Below are 22,772 nucleotides of genomic sequence, written 5' to 3'. Positions count from 1 at the left end.
TTCAAACATAAGAACTAAAACTTAAGTTCTGTAGGAGTTGATGACAGCCACACTTAGCTTCTGACTTCTTCAGGGTGGTGTTTTTGACCCTTGATTATCTTGCATAAAGTCATAGAAAGCCATTAATACAAATATGCATACTTATTTAGCTGACAGCTTTTAAAGCCAGAAGTCAGTTGGTATCTAGAGTCCCTTATCTGTACTACAAAATGATGTTTTAATGAAGATTAATATAAGGCTTGGGTGAAGGTTGTCCTGTGTCTGTTACTTTAGTAGCTCAGCTACTTTGTAGCAGAATTTCACTGCTGACTTGATTTTAAAAGGACTTTGTTCTTCATGAGACTGAGGGCTCTCGTTAGCCAACCTTTAATTACTGGAAGACAAAGTTCTTTCCATCTCTTCATGATACATATGATTTGAATTGAAACAAAGTGCCTTTGTAATGACTTTTAATTTCTGACTACATTTTGGAATAGTGCACAAAAATGAACATTTTTTCCTTCAGAAGCCTGCTGCCTCTATAAATAATTTTGTTTAGTGATAATGAACTAGATTTTATTTAGAGAAAGTAAAATGTGGTATTAATGAAGAAGGTTAGCCTTGAGGCCATGCAGTATTTATGTAGTATTTCTAAAGATTTAGAAAGCTCTGACACTTCAAGTCCCCTTCAGATTTTTTTTTTTAGCAGATGTATTACATCTTGATGCAGGTACAAACTTGTTTTCTCAGCTCTAAATAGAGGAAATATAAGAACACAGAGAGTAATTTGGGTTTAGATAAGCCAGTGATCATTTGTCAAAAATGGAAAACTGGTTTAGTAGGGCCAAATCTGGTTGATCAGAGATTGTTTTTCCCCAAGTATAATCCTGTAGAAAAGTTTTCCTCTTCTCTTGTGTGGTAGGGATTATTTAGCATCCAAAAGAGTATTAGGCTATTCTTCAGACACGAGCCAAGACCCTGATGTGTGGAAAACAGACTCCACAATCTGTAAGATTGTAAAGTAGGTATGTTTATTCAGCGCTGGGCAGCACGGGGGGGTAATTCCACCAAAACTGTGCGCGCCTGACGTGGCAACTCACTTTGAATTCATACAACCAGGTGTTACACATACATGAAGTTTCACAATACACCTATACATATGCATGAGCTATCCCCCCCCCCGCTTCGTATTAAAATTAGTCCCAAGGGGTCATTTCCATAAACTCCTCCTATCCACGCCTGCGCAGTGCCTCCTGGTGGTGGTCGTCGGGGGTCGTGGGGATGAAGGCAGGTGACTCCTCTTCGTCTCGCTTCTAGGCGAACCTCTAGGGCTTCCAGACTTTTTAGCGTCTCTTGCAGCTGTGCGTCCTTCAAGCCGGATGAATGTTCATCCCCCTCTTCCTCACGCCGTGGTGGCAGGGAAGAAGGTGGTAACGGGGGATAAACCGGAGCTGTTGGTGCTGGCGAAAAGGCTCGTGACTCCGAGCCTGCACTGGCGCAGCGTGGCAGGGTGCCTGGCGGTGGTACATCTGATGGTGGTGAAAAGCCTTTGGCAGTTTTTCCCTCTGGTGCCCGCATATCTATAGTTATAGGGGCTGTGGCTGCATTTCCTGGAGTCCTTGCTGGGACTCGAACCCCCCCACCCTCAGCACAAGCCGGGGCGGCGGCACGGCTCGTTAAACCCAAGAACAGCATGCTGGTAGCGGAGGTGGACCCGTCGGCTGGAGTTAAAGCTGCGAAAGCAGACGCGACGACTGAACGTTCGGCTTTCATACTTTTCAAGGTTTCATTATTAAAATAGAGGGGGGTAGATTTACATTAGAAATTAGGAAAAATTTTTTTACGATGACAGTTATAGAACACAGGTTGCCCAGAAAGGTGGTGGAGGCCCCATCCCTGGAAACGTTCAAGGCCAGGCTGGATGAGGCTCTGAGCAACCTGATCTAGTTGGGGATGTCCCTGCTCCTTGCAGGGGGGTTGGACTAGATGACGTTCGAAGGTCCCTTCCAACCCTAACCATTCTATGATTAACCAGCCTCCACACGGTGGAGAATTTGCTCGCCTCCTTTGATCCCTTACTTATTTCATCCCACAGTTCTTTCCCTATTTTTTTCCCATGTCGGGAGTTCAAAAGCATCATCAAGTGTGGGGATTAATTCCCTTTTCTTTGCCCACTGCAGCAAAGCTTCTAGGACGGCCGAGTCATAACTCAGTCCTCTCATAGAGAGCATATGTTGGAGGAGCTTAACCACTGCTGACTCCTCTTTGGTCAGTGTGGACCCCATCTCCTCCCCGGCCGCTCGCCTGGCCAAGACGAGATTCCCTCCGTACCTTTTGTACCTTTTTGCGCTATAGCGACTTCCCGAGTGCCGGGGCAGCACTCGCCTTCGACCGGCTTCCGCCCCCTCTTCTTTTCCTATTTCGGTTCCGTCGGGATGTCCAACGCCGATCTGAGGGTCCCTGTACCCTCTCTCCGAGGGTCCCTGTTTGGGCGCCACCTGTTGACGCGGAAGTCACGGACACTGCTCACGATCAATATGATCAAGCAAATGCCGATTTATTGTTGATACATCCCGGTTAATATAGCCCTTCTAATTCCGTATCATGCGCAAGCTCTCTGCTAATTGGCTAACTATATCATGCACGTGCTGCTAGCTAAAATATGATTCGTTAAGTCTCTTTGTTCATGCGCACAGCTCTCTCCACCTGCACCCTGCTTCATGTTCAGCCCCCAGTCACGTATGCCAGCTGTTTTCCTTCTTCTCAAGGTTGCTTCGTTTACTTTCTCACAGGAAGCTTCATTACTTTCTCACAGGCGGCCTCATTATTTTCTCACAGGTGGCTTCAGTACTTTCTTACAGGCAGCTTCAGTGATGTCCTTGAGGCCTGCTGCTCACAAACATAACAATTCCATTCGGTCTGGATTGTTCACTAAGTGTCCCTGGTACTCCAGGTATCCAACAGCTCCCCTTTGTTCAGTGGACTCAGCCAGGCCTAGGGCTGACCCGCTGCTGGCCAAGGCCGAGCCAATTGGTAGCAGAATGTTCCCTGATAACGCCTCTGTGATAATGTATTTAAGAAGGGGAAAAATTAAAAAAAAAAAAAAAAAAAGAGAGAGAAGAGAAGATGTGAAGAAGCTGAGCGGGGGCAGAGGCACAGAGGGGGAGGCGCAGGCCTCATGGGCCTTGCAGGCCTCACCCTCTGGCCTCTCGCCAGGCAGCTGACTGGGCCCGACTTGGTCCATCCCGGCTGCAAGAAGTGGAGAGGAGATGAGAAGTGAATAAGATGTAAAAAGATCCTGAGAGACATCTACCAGCCTGTTGTGAGGAATGGCTGCAGACGCCAAGGTCAGTTCAGAAGGAGTGGGAGGAGTAATGCGGCTCCTGGCCAAGATTCCCCTGCAGCCTGTGGTGACGACCATGGTGGAGCAGGTTGTCCCCCTGCAGCCCATGGAGGTCCACGGAGGAGCAGAGATCCACTTGGAGCCCGTGAAGGACCCCATACCGGGGGAGGTGGAGGCCTGAAGGAGGCTGTGGCCCGTGGAGGGCCCGCTGGGACAGCCGTTCTGGAGAGACTGTACTCCGTGGAAGAGATGACCCACACCAGAGCAGTTCCATGAAGGACTGTGGCGTAGGGGTGGGACCCCACAACGGAGCAGGGGAGGAATGTGAGGAGTTCTTCCCCTGACCATGAAGCAGCAGCGTGAAACAACGTATGATGAACTGACCGCACCCCCCATTCCCTCTTCCCCCCTGTGCTGCTCGGGGGGGGAAGGTAGTAGAGATAATGTTAAGCTTGGGAAGAGGGAGGGGTGGGGGGAGGTTATCTTGTTCTCTGTCTCATTCTCCTGCTAGTTTTAGTAATAAATGAATAGTTTTCCTGAAGTCGAGTCTGTTTTGCCTGTGATAGTAACTTTAAGGATTTCTCGCTGTCCTTATCTCAAACCTTGAGCCTTTTTTTCCTTATATTTTCTCCCCCTGTTCTCTCGGAGGGTGGGGGGAGTGAGAGAGAGACTGCGTAGTCTGGTCCCGATCAGGGCTGAACTACAACAACATTGCATTACCTGGGCCTTCTTCTTGGACACCCAGTATCCCTGGAGTCCCAAGAAATTCAACAGACTCACCGTCCATGCCATACAGTCTTCCTCTGTTTTGGTGGCGATCAGGATATCATCCACATACTGCAACAATTTTCCTTCCTCAGACGGGGTTTCCCAGGATTCTAAGTCTTTTGCAAGCTGATTGTCAAAAATGGTAGGACCATTCTTAAATCCTTGCGGCAACACCGTCCAAGTGAGCTGGGTCTTCCGACCACTCTTAGGATTTTCCCATTCGAATGCAAACAATTTTTGACTGGCTTCGTGGAGAGGGAGGCAAAAGAAAGCATCCTTCAAATCTAAAACAGTAAACCAACTTAGTTCAGGTGCTAACACAGTCAGCAGGGTATATGGATTGGCCACTACTGGGTAGAGGTCTTCAGTTATCTTATTCACCGCCCGTAAGACTTGGACCACCCAATATGACCCATCGGGTTTCCGAACAGGTAATATAGGGGTATTGAATTCTGACTCACACTCCTTTAATAGTCCTAACTGTAGAAATTTTTCTATCACCGGCTGGATTCCTTCTCTATCTTCCTTCTTTAGGGGATATTGTTTAATTCTTACCGGTCATTGGCCTTCCTTAACCTTAACTTCAACAGGTGGAGCACTTTTCGCTCTTCCAGGTACATCAGTAGCCCATACCCCCAGGTACACCTGGTTTAGGATTTCCTCATTAATTTTTCCTTCTGAGGGGAGACTGGTTAAGGTTAGACTCAATATCTGAACATATTGCTGATCTTTTACCTCCAGAGTAATTTCTCCTTTTTCAAATATAATCTTTGCTCCCAATTGTTCCAACAAATCTCTTCCCAAAAGTGCTTTTGGGGAGTTGGGCATATATAAAAACTTGTGGATGCCCCATTGTTTTCCCAATTTGTATTTTAGGGGCTTACAAAAATATGCCTTTTCACTTTGGCCAGTTGCTCCTTTTACCATAACATAATCATTTCCCAGGGGCATCAAAGCTTGATTCAGAACCGAATATGTTGCCCCTGTATCTACTAAGAATTCTACTTGTTGTTGTTTTTCCCCTAGCTTAATTATAACCAGTGGATCCGCTAGGGTAGACTCCCCAGGTTCCCGTCAGTCTTTCTTCACATGGGCTATTGTTCTTCCTGTTTGAGCCCTTTGACCTTCTTTCTTGTTCCTTGGGCATTCCTTTTTCCAATGACCAAAATTTTTACACAAACCACATTGATCCTTGCCCAGTCGGGGCAGGTCTCGTCTAATCCTTCTTCCTCCCTCTTCCCGGATAACAGCTATCAGCTTCTTTTGCCCTTGTCTATGTCCTTCCTCTCTGTTACTGAATACTCTCCATGCTTCATCTAACAGTATTTCTAAATTCCTGCTTTCTGTGGGGCGTAATTTCTGAAGTTTGCGCCTTATATCCCCTGTAGATTGACCCAAAAATAGGGAGACTAATTGCTGTACTCCTACCTCTGACCCAGGATCCAGCGGTGTGCTGCGGCGCATCACGTCCCTCAGTCGATCCGGGAACTCAGATGGGGACTCGAAAGGACTTTGTTTGACTGCATATAAAGCTGACCAATTTATAGTTTTGGGGATTGCCTTCTCCATTCCTTTTGAAATCCACTCCTGATACTCCTGCAATCTTTCCACATGTACAGATCTATTAACATCCCACTTTGGATCTTGGAGAGGGAAATATTCCTTAACATTCCCTCCTGTAATCTTATAACGGTCTTCGGACAGATTCCCTGCCGTTTTTAAAATCAGCTGTTTCTCTGTCTCAGTCATATACTCCAATAATAGCTGTATATCCTTCCAGTCAGGATTATGCTGTTTTACAATAAATTGGAAATGCTTGGTTACAGTTACCGGGTCACTCCTATAATCTTTTGCAACCTTTTTCCATTCCCCTAGGTCAGCAGTAGAAAAGGGTACTTTAATTAACATCGTCCCACCATCCGGTCCCACCGCCTCCCGGAGAGGTGCTTGCAAAACTGTTGGAGCAGATTTCTTCCTAGTGCGGGAAGATACGGGGCTGTCCGGGGGGGTCGAATCTCCGTCCGAGTCCGTATCCTGTTCCTGTGGTCGAGGGGGAGGCTTAAACAAATCAGTTAAATCGTGTTCTGGTGCCTGGTGAATCTTACTTGCCTTAGTACACCTTTGTCCAATGCCGAACAACACCGCCTCAGTTGACCTCTAAGCTCCTTGTTGTTTTCTTGCTCAAGTGCGAGTACCATAGGGTCCTGTGGGGGTACCATTCCACAGTCCCTTTGCCACTCCGGGTGGCTTTGGAGGGTGAAAAACATATCTGCATACGAAACCTCGTCCCATTTCCCTTCTCTCCTTACAGCATTAGTTGTAACAGAGTATTATAATCTATTGACCCATTGAGCAGCCACTTAGCCTCGCCTTCTAGCTTATACAATGGCCACCACCGATTGCAATATTTGATAAGGGTCTTCTTACTTTCCGTACCTCCAGTCCCAACAATATCTTTCCAGTGGGCAAGTACACACCCCAGAGGACTCTTCTTTAATATTCCTCCGTGGTTGTTTCCCATTTTACAATCTCTCCCAATGATTCTTAACTTTTACTCACAGTGGCCACACAATCATACAAGACAGAGGAAAGTCCCCTTGCTTTCTAGCCCACCTCAGAAGAATCTGGGCGGCTAAGGGCGGCTGGACAGACCTCGCGCCGCACACAGTCACAGCTTTGCTCAGATTCCCGGGACTCACTCACGCTTTCACAACACAGGCATTTACACCATAGAAGGTCCCATACACAACATAGAATTTCCACCACGCAACACAGAAGATCACACACACACAAAAATATTCAAATCATACAATTATTGCTCCAGTTGACAACCTTCCAGCAGCTGCAAGTATCTTTTAAAATCGCAAGAGGCCTGCTTACCCTTCTCCTGCTTCTCATATACCGGTCATCAGCAGGTCCATCCTGGCTCCCGACAATGGGATGCAGCGGTTACCTCGGAATCACTCGATCTACCCCCAAGATCGCTAGCGGCTGCTCTATCGGTCAGCGAGTCCCCTCTGGCGCCCCAAACCAACCTGGGTACCCACCCAACGGGGACTGTGCTGCACGCCAGACGTCTCTGCGCAATTTACCAGCTGCCCCGGCCACGTGTACGACTTGGCATGCCATTAAACATACCGTTTGGCCCGCGGCTTCAGGAGGTTGTTGTCTGCTCCTGCGGTGAGCGGCTGGCAGCGGAGGCTCCTCCGAGGAAAGTGCTCGGGGCGCGCCTAGGGGCGTCCGCTCCGCAGTCGATCCCGTAGCCAAGCAGAGATCCTCCTGGCTGGCTCGCCAAACTGACGTGCGGAAAACGGACTCCACAATCTGTAAGATTGTAAAGTAGGTATGTTTATTCAGCGCTGGGCAGCACAGGGGGGTAGTCCCGCCAAAATCGTGCACACCTGACGCGGCAACTCACTTTGAATTCATACAACCAGGTGTTACACATACATGAAGTTTCACAATACACCTATACATATGCATGAGCTATCCCCCCCCCGCTTCGTATTAAAATTAGTCCCAAGGGGTCATTTCCATAAACTCCTCCTGTCTGGGCTTGCGCAGTGCCTCCTGGTGGTGGTCGTCGGGGGTCGTGGGGATGAAGGCAGGTGACTCCTCTTCGTCACCGCTAGTAACCTTTTGTTCTTGCGCAAACTCGGTTATCCCTTGGCTTTTATTCAAGCTGCAGGGTCGGTTTCAGCTGGTTCTTGAAGGAGGCCCCCTGGAGGGGGGGGGACTGTCTTGTCATGAAGAATTGCAAAACTCCCCACGAAAGGTTTAGCAAATCGTTAAGCAAGTGATTCAAGCACTATTTATCACCTTAGTATTCACGGCAATAATTAATCAAGGCCATATCCACTAAAATTTCTTTAATCCCTTCTCTCAACCCTATCCCAAGTAATTAATGATTTGAACAGTCTAATACATTTTAATTGAAAAGAGACAGCTGGAATGCACCTTGCTTAACTGTGTTGGAGACTGGCTTTACAAACAGTGGAGCAAAGCTAATGTCTTGCTGCTGCCAAAGGGAATTTACAACTCTTCTGGCTGTGCAGTCCAGCCTCTTGCCTTGAGCCATTCCTAAAGTCTCCCTAAACTTTAAAGCAAACCTACTTGTATGGTAGATGCTGCTTGAGTAAGATTCTATGTGATATAAGAGCTTTGAACAATACAGTTATCAGATTACACAGCTTTGATAATCAAGGCAACCAGATTGTGAAGCATCTGAAGGGACATAGGATCTACTCGCTATCAATATTCCTCTTTTTATTCTATCTTATTAAAACAGTTATTTTATGATGCCCTTTGTTGTCAGACCTTTCTTATTGAGATTGAATTGTAGGTATTTCCTTCCACTTGATGAAAATTAAGTCATTAACCTGTTTCCCTGCTCTATGAAGTTTGTGGTTCCCTCTGCTGATAGCTTCCCACATATGGGAAAAATGATTTAAGAGTACCGCTCAGATATGAGTATTTGAGAAATGTCTGTAATAATGAAAAATCTAATGCCTTCACAAATAGCTTAACTCTCTCAAAGAGAGGCCATGCATGCTGCTAATCATAACTTCACTTATTAAAGCAAATGTAAATATTGAACTATTTATTTCTATTCAACAATAAAGGTGTTTCTAGCTAGTTTATTTTATTAAACTGTCGTAGTTCAGCCCGGATCGGGACCAGACTACGCAGTCTCTCTCTCACTCCCCCCACCCTCCGAGGGAACAGGGAGAGATAATATAAGGAAAAACGGCTCAAGGTTTGAGATAAGTACAGGGAGAAATCCTTAAAGTTACTGTTATGGGCAAAACAGACTCAACTTGGGGAAAAAAATATTCATTTATTACTAAAATCAAAGCAGGATAATGAGACAGAGAACAAGATAACCTCCCCCCACCCCTCCCTCTTCCCGGGCTTAACATTATCTCTACCTCCTTCCCCCCCTGGAGTGGCACAGGGGGGAAGAGGGAATGGGGGTTATGGTCAGTTCATCACACATTGTTTTACGCCGCTGCTTCCTCCTCAGGGGAAGAACTCCTCACATTCCTCCCCTGCTCCAGCTTGGGGTCCCTCCCAAAGGCTACAGTCTTTCGTGGAACTGCTCTGGCGTGGGTCATCTCTTCCACGGGGTGCAGTCCCTCCAGAACAGCTGTCCCAGCGGGCCCTCCACGGGCCACAGCCTCCTTCAGGCCTCCACCTGCCCCAGCATGGGGTCCTCCACAGGCTGCAGGTGGATCTCTGCTCCTCTGTGGACCTCCATGGGCTGCAGGTGGATCTCTTTTCCTCCATGGACCTCCATGGGCTGCAGGGGGACAGCCTGCTTCACCATGGTCATCACCACAGGCTGCAGGGGAATCTTGGCCAGGAGCTGCATTACTCCTCCCCCTCCTTCTTCACTGACCTTGGTGTCTGCAGCTGTTCCTCTCACAAGAAATTCTTGACAACAGACAGGCAGATGCCTCTCAGGTTCTCTTCACATCTCCTCTCCACTTCTTGCAGCCAGGCCGGGCCGAGTTGGGCCCAGTTGGCTGCCCAGCGGGAGGCCAGAGGGTGAGGCCTGCAAGGCCCACAAGGCTCGCGCCTCCCCCTCTCTGCCCCCACTCGGTGTCTTCACATCTTCTCTCCCCCTTTTTTTTTTTTTTTTTTTTCTCCTGTTTTTCCCCTTCTTAAATACGTTATCGCAGAGGCGTTATCAGGGAACATTCTGCTACCAATTGGCTCGGCCTTGGCCAGCAGCGGGTCCGCCCTAGGCCCGGCCAAGTCCACTGGACAAAGGGGAGCAACTTCTAGCACCTTCTTACAGAAGCTGCCACCGTAGCCCCCCTCAATAAATAAAACCAGAACATAAACACAGAGGGAAGAATTTTTTCAAAGCTTAGAATATTTTAAAACTTTTTTTTGAAGAACAAAATCATTTTAATTTTGAGGCATTTTGTTAATTCCAGCAAAACTTTCTTGCTCCAAGTAAGTTTGAACTTATTGTTCTCTTGTTAGGTGGCTGGAGTGAATGAGGGTCTCAGCATCAGTAGATGGAGGGGCCATGGATCTAAGGAGCATGTGTCTGGAGTGCTAGCTATTGGGGGGATGGATATGACTGAATATGGGGCCAGCAACTAGAGTGAGTGGGAGTCTCAGTGCCAGCAACTGGAGTGGATGAGGGTCTTGGTATTAGCCACTAGGCTGGGACTATAGGTCATAGGGCCCATTTGTGTCCTGGGTGCCAGCTGCTGGGGAGACCAGGGTGAGTGAAGTGAGCGAGGATCACAGCATCAGCAGCTGAAGTGGGGATGGCAGGTCACATGTGTCTAGGTGCCAGCTACTAGTGGGGTTGGAATGTTTGTATTTTACCTAACCTGTGGTGCATGTGTGTGTGCATGTGTCTCTAATTTGCTAGCAAACTTCAAGCTGGACTAGCCATTAAGTAGGAGGCTTAGGATCATGGCAGGGGTATCAGTCTGGCAAAGGGGCAGTGCCGATATTAGAGGGATCTGAGAGTATGGGGGTGTCTGTGAGATGTGTGAGTGCATGCACCTGTTTGCTAGCGAGTATCAAACTAGACTAGCTGGCAAGTAGGAGACCAATATAGTGGGTAAGAGGGCTCAGGATCTGGGCATGGATAATAGATGGACAGAAGGGCTGTGATGATATTTGAGGGATCTCTGAATGTATGTGTGCTTGTGAATCTAGAGAATAAGGGTACGTGTGTTTTCACTAGTGAACTTCAATCTTGATCATCCAGAGAGGAAGGAAAGGGAAACTTGACTAGCTTTACTTATGTTTTATGGGAGTTCTGGTAGTGTTATATGTGGATGTTGTTAAAGGCAGCATCCTGTCTGTGGCAGTTTGTATAGCTGGCCATGTTAGTGTCCTTTGTGAGAGTGTGTGTGTGCGCACGTGTGCGTCTCTGGGATATGCACTCAACCTTGTTACTGATTGAACCTGCAAACAGGAAAACAGCAGCTGCATCCATTGGCTTGGGACGGAGAGACTCATGAGCTTGTCTCCAGCAGCCAAGCAGGAGGAATCCTGGAGTCTGCCAGAGGTAGCAGCCTTATAACATCCCTTAAGAGTGTTCACCCCTGTTCTGGGCTCTCATGAGAGAAGGCTAACTTCTTGTCTTGCATTAAAAAAACCATTTGGTACAGTTGAGAACTACAGTTTGCCAATTTATCAAGTTACTAAGAGCAATCCTAGCAGTTTGGGTACTCCTGTAAATAAAATAAAATACATGTTAAAATGCTACCACTCACTTCGCCCTGAACTTGTTTGTATTAAGGGTTAGTAAGTATCCTTGCCTAGTCACCAATAGCTGGTCTAGATAAAAAATTGAAGCATACTTCACTCTTAGCTTTCATAATGCATCATCATCTTGTATACAGAGCATGTAGCATATGGTGATATAGGACCAGTTTAGCTTTTTTATTTTCCTCTCTCACGAAGATAAGCACCAATCATTCTTTCCATCTGAATTACAACATTGCTGTGTTCTCTCCAAGTAAGGGGAGATATTTGATAATCCCTTTTAGAAAACCTCTTCATTGATCAGAAGCTTGTGTTGTGATATGTTTTCAGAATGGATTTGGGGGTGTTGGTTGATGAGAAGCTCACCATGAGCCAACAATATGTGCTCGCAGCCCAAAAAGCCAACTGCATCCTAGGCTGCATCAAAAGAAGTGTGTCCAACAGGTTGAGGGAGGTGATTCTTCCGATCTGTTCTGCTCTCGTGAGACCCCACCTGGAGTACTGCATCCAGCTCTGGAGCCCCCAACATCAGATGGATGTGGACCTGTTGGAGCAAGTCCAGAGGAGGCCACGAAGATGATCAGAGGGCTGGAGCACCTCTCCTATGAGGCCAGGCTGAGAGAGTTGGGGCTGTTCAGCCTGGAGAAGAGGAGGCTCCGGGGAGACCTGAGAGCAACCTTCCAGGACCTAAAGGGGGCCTACAAGAAAGCTGGAGAGGGACTTTTGACAAGGACATATAGTGATAGGACAAGGGGTAATGACCTTAAACTGAAAGAGGGTAGATTTAGATTAGACATAAGGAAGAAATTCTTTACTGTGAGGGTGGTGAGGCACTGGAACAGGTTGCCCAGAGAAGTTGTGGATGCCCCATCCCTGGAACTGGTCAAGGCCAGGTTGGATGGGGCTTTGAGTGACCTGGTCTAGTGGAAGGTGTTCCTGCCCATGGCAGGGGTGTTGGAACTAGATGATCTTTTTCCAACCTCCAACCCAAACCATTTTATGATTCTATTAATACTCTGGTGATAAACCTGTAATTCAGGTTCTTCAACCACAATATAAATGAGGACTTTTTTTTTTTTTGATGAAGGAATGGATTCTGTTGCAGCAGATGTGTCCTCAAGTCAATTCTCCTCTACAGCCAAGGGATTTTCTATTGTCTGTATGAATTTTTTTGTTGTTGGTACAGCACAAAGGCATTTAATGCCACTCTACTCTGCTTTCAGTGTGGCAATGTTTAACACTTTGAATTTTCTCTGAATGCGACAAAAAAGTACTCAAAGGAGGTACTGAGAGATTGTTCAGTTGCATTGTATTCTGGTTTTTGCCTATTGCTGTCATGAAGTTTCATTGTATGATAGTGTTTTGTCATTTCCTTAAGCAAAACTAATAATTGCAGGCTATGCCTTTGATTTTGATGGAGAAAGATAAAGAAGTAGTATTCATTTTTTGTCTTTATAACATCTGGATATTTCCTGTGTGAATTAACTTTTAAAAAATTACCTTATTTTGTCAAGCTAAGATGTTCATGTGATTATCCTCTGTTTGGAAAGTAAAAGGAAAAAATATTTTTCCATCATGTTGGAAAATATATGAAAATTTTGGAGATATAACAGATTTACATCTGAAATGGAGAGCAGATATTTTGAAATAGATTTTGAGAATAATACTGTTTGCTGTGGATCTTCAAACCCAAATCTTCTTTTTAACAGACTGTTCTGGTGTTGTTTAGTGAGGCTACGGTGGCAGCTTTTTTAAGAAGCTGCTAGAAGTCGCTCCCCTTTGTTCAGTGGACTTGGCCAGGCCTAGGGCGGACCTGCTGCTGGCCAGGGCCGAGCCAATTGATAGCAGAATGTCCCGTGATAACGCCTCTGCGATAACGTATTTAAGAAGGGAAAAACAGGAGAAAAAAAAAAAAAAAGGAGAGAAGATGTGAAGCAGCTGAGCAGGGGGCAGAGAGGGGGAGGCGCAGGCCTCATGGGCCTTGCAGGCCTCACCCTCTGGCCTCCCGCCGGGCAGCCGACTGGGCCCAACTCGGCCCAGCCTGGCTGCAAGAAGTGGAGAGGAGATGAGAAGTGAATGAGATGTAAAAAGATCCTGAGAGACGTCTGCCAGCCTGTTGTGAAGAATTTCTTGTGTGAGGAACGGCTGCAGATGCCAAGGTCAGTTCAGAAGGAGGGGGAGCAGTAATGCGGCTCCTGGCCAAGATTCCCCTGCAGCCTGTGGTGCAGCCCATGGTCAGGCTGGCTGTGCCCCTGCAGCCCGTGGAGGCCCACAGAGGAGCAGAGATCCCCCTGCAGCCCGTGGAAGACCCCACGCTGGGGCAGGTGGAGGCCTGAAGGAGGCTGTGGCCTGTGGAGGGCCTGCACTGGGGCAGCTGTTCTGGAGGGACTGCACCCCGTGGAAGAGATGACCCACGCTGGAGCAGTTAATGAAGGACTGTGGCCCGTGGGAGGGACCCCAAGCTGGAGCAGGGGAGGAATGTGAGGAGTGCTTCCACTAACGGCGAAGCAGTGGCGTAAAACAACGTATGATGAACTGACCATAACCCCCATTCCCTCTTCCCCCCTGTGCTGCTCGGGGTGGGGGGGGAAGGAGGTAGAGATAATGTTAAGCCCGGGAAGAGGGAGGGGTGGGAGGAGGTTATCTTGTTCTCTGGCTCATTTTCCTGCTTTGGTTTTATTATTAATAATAAATGAATAGTTTTTCCCCAAGTTGAGTCTGTTTTGCCCGTGACGGTCACTTTAAGGATTTTCTCCCTGTTCTTATCTCAAACCTTGAGCCTTTTTCTTGTATCATCTCCCCCTATTCTCTCGGAGGGTGGGGGGAGTGAGAGAGAGACTGCGTAGTCTGGTCCCGACTGAGGCTGATCTACCACACAGACCAATAATTTTCTTCTGTCATTCTCATTTGTGCAGATGTGGTGAGTTGACCCAAGCTAGCAGCTAAGCACCACACAGCCACTTGCTCACTTTCCCCCACCAGCGGGACAGGGGAGAGAACAGAAGGTCAAAAGCAAGAAAACTCATGCGTTGAGATAAAGATAATATAGTAAGCTAAGGAAAGAGGAGGAAGAAAGAAAAAACAACAACAAAAAAAAGATGATGCAAAGGCAAATCACTCAACACCTCCTACAAGTAGACCGATGCCTAGATAGTCCCTGAGCAATGGCTACTTGCCCAAAACCTCCTTCCCCTTCGTTTTTATTGCTGCTGCATTACATTGTATGGCATGGAATATCCTTTTGGTCAGTTCAGGTCAACTGTTCTGATTGTGTTCCCTCCCAACTTGCGCATCCCAACCTATGCGCTGTGGGGCAGAGTGAGAAACAGAGGTGGCCTTGATGCTGTGCAAGCACTGTTCAGCAATAGCTAAAGCATTGGTGTGTTATCAACACTGTTTTGGTTACAAATCCAAAACAGCACTGTGCTGCCACAACTATCTTCCTCTTAAATAAGCTCTGCTAGCCATGATGGACTTCAAGCTGTCTATGACACTGTGTGTGTTGTGATTGTCAGAGGTGACTTTGGAGGGATTGCAGGTGCCATCCAACTGAAGTCCTAGGCAATCCCTTTTGTGCTGGTGGTTAGCACCATACAGACTACTATGAAGAAAATTAACGCCATCCCAGCCAGACCCAGTACAGGAGATAATTGATTTTTTTTGATCTTTTTGCCACCACATGATATCAGGACTGCTTGAATTTTGGGCTGGTTTTACTTTTCTGTAGTAAACTTGTCCTTTCATTGAGGATGTTTCCTGAAGTTCCTTTTCCTACTAATTCTGGCAGGCTTTCCCTTTCTTTCTTTATAAAAAATGAATGTTTCTTTTTCCTTTGAGTTGTTTTGAATTAATACATGTAGGTAGTGTTAGGTGAGCTTAGTAGGTTAAGATTTCTATGTGGTAGCTGGATTTTAAGGAGTTTTGGATGCTAACTTTCAGATTATTTTTCTGTATTTTCAGGTCTCTGGATGGCAGACTGAAAAGAAATGCAGTTTTGAGAGGTATGCCTCATGTAGCCCAAAATATTCCTGACTAGCATATATACTAATGATAAAGCAACTCCTTTGAGGAGGGATCTCTTTGCTTGTCCTCTGTTTCTGAGTCTGCTCTAATAAGTTTTCTTTGCTGGAATCTCTGAAAGCTGCTTCTTCAAACCTGTTTTGTTAGTGGTATAACTTTGCTGAAGAGGTCTGTAATATACTGCTTACCCTTCTGGTTGATAATTTTAACAAGACATTACCTTAATAGAGAAAGTATAGCATGAATGAGGATATTTGACTGACACGTCTACCCCCTTCCACTCTCTCCTGTTGTGGATTTTATTTAAATTGAGAGTGTACTCTGAATACTTTTGTAGTTTCCTCTACTCCATCCCTTGGTTGAATACTTGGGCTATCAGGCACCAATATTGTTCCTAGCCTCAGTGTGGTATAACACCAGCGACCAGGAGCACTGTGAACAGGGCAGGCAAAGAGGGTGTGGCACGTCAGCAAGGATGTGGTGCGGCAGTCATGCAGAAGGGTGCACAGGGAGGGCGCCTCCTCTTTGAAGGAGGGCCATTCCACTAGGCGAGAGGGTGACCTGAGACACACACAACCCAGCATCTGGGCACCGGCCTAGAGCACTCATCCTACCCGACCCTCAAGGCAGAATGGTGGGCACTCGCCTGAGGGCAAAGGCTGCAGCTCCAGCTGGGAGGTCTGCACCAGCTACCCCAGCGGTGGCCGATGCCTCCAGCCAAAGGGGAGGCAGCAGTGCAGACCCTGGACTGCAGGAAGTGCCTTCTCCTGGGGCAGGGATGGGTGGCAGCCTTGCCTGCAGAAGGTGTGCCCAGGTGGAGGAGCTTCTGTGCCAGGTGGCTGAGCCGCAAGAGGCGGTGAGAAGGCTGTGTAGCATTAGGGAGCCTGAGAAGGAGTTGGATACTTGGTTCCAAGTGCAGTCTGCACCAGAACCACAGCGCCCCGTCAAACAGCCACCCCCCCCCCCCCCCCCGACACACGCAGAAGGTAAGCAGGCCAATGATGCTGAGGAATGGAAGCTTGCAAAGGCAAGGGGCAGCAGGAGGAAGAGACTTCCCCTGAAACCTGAGGTGCCCTTGCAGAACCGCTTCACTGCTCTGCAGGCTGAAGAAGTAAGACCTAGCACATCAGGAGAGACAATGGAGCTGAGCAAGGCAGCCCAGCCTGCTCGTATAAAGACCAGTGCAACCAAGAAGAAGTGACGGGTGATAGCAGTGAGTGACTCTCTTCTGAGAGGTACGGAGGCACCCATTTGCCAACCCGACGAACTGTCTAGAGAGGTGTGCTGCTTGTTGGGGGCTCATATCAGGGATGTTATTAAGAGACTACCAAAGCTCATACAGCCCACAGGCTATTGTCCGCTGCTGTTGTTTCACGTGGGTGCCAGTGACACAGCCAGGAGCAGCCTGAGGAGGATCAAGAAGGATTACAGAGCCCTGGGAGCAATGGTTAAGGACTCTGGGGCACAGGTAGTCTTTTAATCTGTCCTCCCGGTCAAAGGGAAGGGACCTGACAGGGCCAGTCGAATCTGGCAAGTCAACAAATGGCTACAGGAATGGTGCCACAGCCAGGGGTTTGGCTACTTAGTCCATGGGACTTGCTTTGAGAAGCCTAGTCTACTAGGGGCAGATGGGGGGTACACCTAACTGAGAAGGGGAAGAGCGTCTTCGGCCAAAGGCTTGCTAAGGTGGTTAAGAGGGCTTTAAACTAACGTTACTGGAGGAGGGTGTCGTAGTTTAGCCCCACTCAGGACCAAGCTATGCAGTCTCTCACTCACTCCCCCCACCCTCCAAGGGAACAGGGAGAGATAATAAAACAAAAAAGGCTCAAGGTTTGAGATAAGGACAGGGAGAAATCCTTAAAGTTACCATTACAGGCAAAACAGACTCGACTTGGAGAAAACTATTTGTTTATTATTAAAACCAAAGCAGGATAATGAGAAAGAGAACAAGATAACTTCCCCCCACCCCTCCCTTTTCCCAGACTTAACTGAATTTTCAATTATCTCTACATCCTTCCCCATCCCGAGCGGCACAGGAGGGAAAATAGGGAATGGGGGTTACGGTCAGTCCATCACATGTTGCTTTTCACCACTACTTCCTCCTTGGGGGAAGAACTCCTCGCATTCCTCCCCTGCTCCATCGTGGGGTCCCTCCCACAGGCTACAGTCCTTCATTAACTGCTCCGGCGTGGGTCATCTCTTCCACGGAGTGCGGTCCCTCAGGAACAGTTGCCCCAGTGGGCCCTCCATGGGCCACAGCCTCCTTCAGGCCTCCACCAGCTCCGGCGTGGGGTCCTCCACGCGCTGCAGGTGGATCTCTGCTCCTCCGTGGACCTCCATGGGCTGCAGGGGGACAACCTGCTCCACCATGGTCATCACCACAGGCTGCAGGGGAATCTCTGCTCCAGTACCTGGAGCACTTTTCCCCCCCCTCCCCTGGCCAGCAGTGGGTCCGCCCTAGACCCAGCCAAGTTCACCGGACAAAGGGGAAGCAGCTTCTTGCAGAAGCTGCCACGGTAGCACTCCCACTAAACAAAACCAACACAGAGGGGAAGCACAATCCAACCCACCACTGTCAATATGGCACCAGTGCTAGCAACAGGTACCCAGAACCTGGGGAAGGATTACAGGTAAGTACGAGAACAACTAAAATGCAACTCAAGAAGGGTACAGGGAGCTCGTAAGGTCGTGTAGAGAGGAAATTAGAAAGGCAAAAGCCCTGCTAGAACTCAATCTGGCCACTGTTAAGGATAACAAGAAATGTTTCTACAAATACATCAACAACAAGAAGAGAGCCAAAGACAATCTCCATCCTTTATTGGATGCGGGGGGGGAGGGGAACATTATTGCCAAGGATGAAGAGAAGGCTGAGGTACTTAATGCCTTCTTTGCCTCAGTCTTTAATAGCCAGACCAGTTATCCCCAGGGTGTTCAGCCCCCTGAGCTGGAAGACGGGGACGGAGAGTGGAACGAAGCCCCCACAATCCAGGAGGAAGCAGTTATTGACCCGCTACGCCACCTGGACACGCACAAGTCTATGGGGCCGAATGGGATCCACCCGAGGATATTGATCTGTTACTCACAAAGAAGGAAGAGCTGGCTGGGGATGTGAAGATTGAGGGCAGCTTTGGCTGCAGCAACCATGATATGATGGAGTTTAAGATCTTGAGACCAGGAAACAAGGCAAACAGCAGAATCACATTCTTGGACTTCAGGAGAGCAAATTTCAGCTTATTTAGGGATCTGCTTGACAGGCTCCCATGGGAGACTGCTCTGGAGAGCAAAAGGGCTGGTTGATCTCAGAGGAGAACTTCCTCAAAGCACAAGAACAGTCTATTCTGACATGCAGGAAGTCTAGCAGGTGTGGCAGTGGGCCAGCATGGATGAACAGGGAACTCCTGACTGAACTCAAATGCAAAAAGGAGGTACACAGAAGTTGGACATGGAGAATGAGCTACCCAAGAGGAATATAGAGACGCTACCCAAGTACGCAGGGATGGAGTTAGGATAGCCAAAGCTTAGCTGGAGTTGGAACTAGCAAGGGGTGTGAAGTGCAACAAGAAGGGCTTCTCTACGTATATTGTCGGTAAAAGAAAGGCTAAGAAAAAATGTGGGCTTCAGTTCAATGGGGCAGGGGACCTAGTGAATGAGGACGTGGAAAAGGCTGAGGTAATTTCAGTAATTTCAATAATTTCCTTGCCTCGGTTTTCATTGTTAAAGTTTTCTCTCAGATCTCTGAGTCTGCTGGCAGGGGGATTAAAGCATTACCCACAGTAGAGTAAGATCGAGTTAGAGAGTACTTAACTGAACATACACAAGGTTTATTAATTAAGTCAAAGTGTAGCTATCACCAATCAGAAAGCAAGAGGGCAGCAGTCTCCAGTTTAACAGTGGTAGGATTGGAGTAAATTTTCTCGCTTTGCTTTTAAAGGTATAGACTAAAAGAAATTCAGAACTCATGCTCAGTGAGGGGTGGTCGCACCGCAGAGGCGGGTAGCTTTTGAGATGGAGGTGTGTTTAGGTATTATAATGACATTATAATGAGCAAAGTTCATCTAAAGGACACAATTTCGCCACAATTATTGGCTCAGCAACTGCTGTTCTTGTTTGACAAGTGCAATGCAGTGCATCAGCTGGTATACGGCCTATCAGCCACCAGATACCATGAAGTTCCCGTCCCTGCAGGGAGTGTAACAGAGTTTGGCCATAGTGCCTCCACTCTGCTCCACCCTCTCTTCTGTTCATTCAGTTCATCTTAGCATACGCTAGGGGAGGCAGGGTGTGTTGCCTAGGGAACTGCTGTAGCGAGCATGCCAACCACATTTTATCCTGGAAGTAGCAACTGCATTTTACCCTAGAAGTTCTATTAGGATGAACCTTAGAGAAATTAATTTCCCCTTCTAGTCGTTGTCTCACAGGATATGTTGTGGTTTAACCCCAGTCAGCAACAAAGTACCACACCGCCGCTCGCTCACCCTCCCCCTCCCTGGTGGGATAGGGGAGGGAATCGGAAGGGTAAAAGTAAGAAAACTCGTGGGTTGAGATAAGAACAGCTTAATGATTGAAATAAAATATAATGATAATAGTAATAGTAGTAGTCATAATAGTAATGAAAAGGAAAACAATTAAAAGAGAGAGAAACAAAACCCAAGAAAAACAAGTGATGCAACCGCTCACCACCTGCTGACTGATGGCCAGCAATTGCTGCCCCCTTGGTCAACTTCCCCCAGTTTATTGCTGAGCATGATGTCATATGGTATGGAATATCCCTTTGGCCAGTTTGGGTAAGCTGTCCTGACTGTGCCCCCTCCCAGCTTCTTGTGCACCTCCAGCCTTCTCACTGGCAGGGTATGAGAAGCTGAAAAGTCTTTGACTTAGAATCATAGAATGGTTTGGGTTGGAAGGGACCATTAAAGCCCATCCAGCCCAACTCCCCTGCAAGGAGCAGGGACATTTCCAACCAGATCAGGTTGCTCAGAGCCCCGGCCAACCTGGCCTTGGATGTTTCCAGGGATGGGGCATCCACCACCTCTCTGGGCAACCCGTTCCAGTGTTCCACCACCCTCACTGTAAAAATTTTTTTCCTAATATCTAATCTAAATCTACCTCCTTCTATTTTAAAACCATTACCCCTCGTCCTGTCACAACAGGCCCTGCTGAAGATTTTTTCCCCGTCTTTCTTGTAGGCCCCCTTTGAGTATTGGGAGACCACTCTAAGGTCTCCCCAGAGCCTCCTCTTCTCCAGGCTGAACAGCCCCAACTCTCTCAGCCTGGCCTCATAGGAGAGGTGCTCCAGCCCTCTGGTCATCTTTGTGGCCCTATCATCTTGACTTAGCGTAAGCACTGCTCAGCAACAAATAAAACATCAGTGTGTCATCAACGTTATTCTCATACTAAATCCAAAACACAGCACTATACCAGCTACTAGGAAAAAAATTAACTCTATCCCAGTCGAAACCAGAACAGGATACAACACAGCTATCCTTTCATGGAGCACTATCCATTCATAACCCTGGCTATTAAAGAACAAACCGATTGTTTGGCTGTGGTTTTCTGTGAGAAGTGCAAGGCCTATGTAGAAAAGCATCACGAATGTAAAGGCTGGGAGTGTAGAATATTCCATGAACAGATCTATAACGCACCAGTGTATTATGCCCGTGACCAAAACTCCAGAAGCAGGGCAGGACTATATTATCTATGGCATGGAATGTACGCAGGAAACCGGGACACATATCCCAAACTACGTTTTTGCCATGGAGTCAGCTCCAGATGCCTTTTGGGATGATGAAGAAGAAGGAGGAGTGGAAAGGAAAACTGAAGGAAAATGGGAGTGTTTCAGACTTTATTCAGTTGTTTATGGACAGAGTTCTGGGGCTATGCTTTCCTAGCGCGTGATGCCAAAGGCTATGATGGCTACTTTGTTATTAGCCAGGTTTTGAAAGGAAAAATGGATGTGCAATTAATCATCCAAGGTGGTAAAGTCATGTACATAGAAGTACCCAGCCTGAGTATACATTTAATAGACTCTTTACAGTTTTTACCCATGAAACTAAGCAGTCTTCCCCAAGCATTGGGAATTGCAGGCTGCAAAGGTTATTCCTTCCATTTTTTTGACATTGCTGAAAATCAAAGTTATGTTGACCCTCTTCCGCAGCCAGAATATTATGGGATGGACAGCATGATGCTTGAAGAGAAAAAGCCATTCTTGGCAGGGCACACAGATAACCAGGAGAGGATTTTTGACTTGCAAAAAGAATTGGGTCTGTCTGAGATGGAGGTAACTTTCCCCATAGCAGCCCTCATAGTGCTGTGCTTTGTATTTGTGGCTAGAACAGTGTTGAACACACACCAATGTTTTGGCTACTGCTGAGCAGTGCCGGCACAGCATAAAGGCTGTCTCTCCAACCTCCTGACCCCAAAGGCCAGTAGGCTGGGGGTGGGAAAGAGAGTTGAGCGATTCACCAGGGATTCACCTGACCAAGCGGGGCAAGAGGGTCTTCACCAACAAGCTGGCCAGGGCTTTAAACTAGACTTAGCAGGGGAAGGGGATGGAGTTCTGAGCACCAGACAAGAGCCAGGGGCTGCTGAGGTATTAGGAATCAACAGGGAAACACCTGTGAAATGCCTCAAAGGAATTAGGGCACGTTCCTCTAAAAGGTGACAGGGTCGATAGCCCAATTGAAGCGCCTCTATACCAATGCACGCAGCATGGGTAACAAAGAGGAGGAGCTGAAAGCCACTGTGCAGCTAGAAAGCTATGATCTAATCACTTAGAGGCCCAGCTTAAGTGCCTCTGTGCTAACACACATAGCATGGGCTACAACCGTTGTTGGCATCACGGAGACGTGGTGGGATGGCTCCTATGACTGGAGTGTTGGAATGGAGTGATATAGACTCTCTAGGAAGGACAGGCAGGGGAGAGGAGGAGGGGGTGTCATGCTTTGTGTCAGTGACCAGCTGGAGTGCGTGGAGCTCTGCCTGGGAATGGATGAGGAGCCGACCGAGAGCTTATGGGTCAGGATTAAAGGGAGGGCAGGGACAGGCGACATTACAGTGGGGGTCTGCTACAGGTCACGTGACTAGGAGGACTGAGCAGATGAGGCCCTCTATAGACAGATAGGAGCAGCCTCACGGTCACGAGCTGTTCTGGTTTTATTTAGTGAGGGGGGGCTATGGTGGCAGCTTCTGAAAGAAGCTGCTAGAAGTTGTTTCCTCTTTGTCCAGTGGACTCGGCCGGGCCTAGGGCGGACCTGCTGCTGGCCAAGGCCGAGCCAATTGGTAGCAGAATGTTCCCTGATAACGCCTCTGCTATAACATACTTAAGAAGGGGAAAACAGAAAAAAAAAAAAAAAAAAAAAGAGATGATGTGAAGAAGCTGAGCGGGAGGCAGAGAGGGAGACACGAGCCTTGTGGGCCTTGCAGC

At 47.7% G+C, this 22,772-nt stretch overlaps 1 protein-coding gene across 1 annotated transcript in view; it reads left to right on the top strand.

Annotated features, from left to right (window-relative positions):
- Positions 1-15,286: 15,286 nt before the first annotated feature.
- Positions 15,287-22,772, top strand: part of LOC147596529 (polycomb group RING finger protein 3-like) — a 69,981-nt gene continuing 62,495 nt past the window's right edge. Inside the window, exon 1 of the mRNA XM_086769451.1 lies at positions 15,287-15,330. The gene's annotated coding sequence lies outside the window, so the exon portion shown is untranslated. The remainder of the gene's footprint in view (positions 15,331-22,772) is intronic.

The sequence above is a fragment of the Chlamydotis macqueenii genome, chromosome W (assembly GCF_036417535.1).
Source record: "Chlamydotis macqueenii isolate bChlMac1 chromosome W, bChlMac1.mat, whole genome shotgun sequence".
Lineage (NCBI taxonomy): Eukaryota > Metazoa > Chordata > Aves > Otidiformes > Otididae > Chlamydotis > Chlamydotis macqueenii.
The sequence above is the reverse complement of the archived record's forward strand: the minus strand, read 5'-3'. Positions and strand labels throughout refer to the sequence as shown.